Below are 1,594 nucleotides of genomic sequence, written 5' to 3'. Positions count from 1 at the left end.
GGGAGAGATGGACAGTATCACACCCTTATACAGTATTTCCACCATATAGGTACAAGAGGTATCAATGACCCCAGAAGGGATGCCTGGGTGGCTCAGTCGGTTAAGCGTCCGGCTTCGGCTCAGGTCATGATCCCAGACCTGTGTCTGTTGTCAGCGAAGAGCCCACTTCAGATCCTCTGTCCCTCTCTCTCCGCCCCTTCCCTGCTCTCTCCCTCTCTCTCTTAAAAATAGACTTAAAAAAGAAATAACCCCAAAAGGTTATAGTAAAATCTGGTGAAGGGGTACCCGGCCGACTCAGTCATAGAGCATGTGACTCTTAATCTCAGGGTTGTGAGTCTGAGCTCCATGTTGGATGTAGAGATGACTTAAAAATAAAATCTCGGAGTGCCTGGGAGGCTCAGTCGGTTGAGCGTCCGACGCCAGCTCAGATCGTGATCTCATGGGTTCGTGAGTTCGAGCCCCGCATCGGGCTCTGTGCTGTCAGTGCAGGGCCTGCTTCCTATCGTCTGCCCCCCCCCTCTGCCCCTGCCCCGCTCGCGTGCTCTCTTTCTAAAATAAATAAACACACACACACACAAAAAACTTTAAAAAGATCTAGTGAAATAAAGACTAAATAAATAAAGAAGGGATGTGTTTTTATTATTTATTATTTTTGTTTTTAAATGTGATTTATTTCATTGCAACTTCACATGGTTTTAGGGTTTTTTTGGAGTAACTGTTCAACAAAATTCTTGAAAACTTAAAAATCAGTGCTTGCAAGCCAGCATAAGGAGGTTCCACACCACCCCTGTGTGACCCACACGTGCACGTGAAGACAGTCTACAGTCCTCCCTGTTCATGCTCTATTTCTCTCTATCAGAAATAAATAAACATTAAAAATAATTTTTAAAAAAAGAATGGGTATGTCCTAGTCTGTCTCCTAGAGGGCTGCTCTCTGCCATTCAGTTAGTGTCTAGACCGAGAACTCATAGTGAGTGGGTAGATTCCTGAGCTGGATGGATACCAGGTACTGGATGAGGAGTTAGGAGACACTGATTTCTTTCCTAGCTTGCTGTACAGCCTTGGGCAAGAAGAGTGGAAAGGCAGGAAAGTATGATGTTATGAGCAAATGCTACGTTCCAGGCACCATGTGCTAGGAAGCTGAGGAATGTGGGGGGAAGCACCAAGTGATCCTGTCATATATTTTTCTTCTTCTTTTTTTTTTTTAAGATTTTTTAATGTGTTTATCTTTGGAGAGAGAGAGAGACAGAGAGACAGAACACAAATGGGAGAAGGGCAGAGAGAGAGGGAGACACAGAATCAGAAGCAGGCTCCAGGCTCCAAGCCATCAGCACAGAGCCCGATGTGGGGCTCAAACCCACAGACCGGGAGATCATGACCTGAGCTGAAGTCGGACACTTAACCGACCGAACCACCCAGGCGCCCCGTTGTGATATATTTTTCTCTTTCAGAAACAAGAATCTCACAAGAAATGGTATGCTGGATTGACAATGGCCATTTCGATCTCAAAGATTCTTTTCTTCTTTAAAAATGTTTATTTATTTTTGAGAGAGAGAGAGAGACAGAGAGGAGCGGGGGAGGGGCAGAGAGAGAG

Source organism: Prionailurus viverrinus, unplaced genomic scaffold (genome assembly GCF_022837055.1).
Source record: "Prionailurus viverrinus isolate Anna unplaced genomic scaffold, UM_Priviv_1.0 scaffold_35, whole genome shotgun sequence".
NCBI lineage: Eukaryota > Metazoa > Chordata > Mammalia > Carnivora > Felidae > Prionailurus > Prionailurus viverrinus.
Note: the sequence above shows the minus strand (reverse complement) of the source record.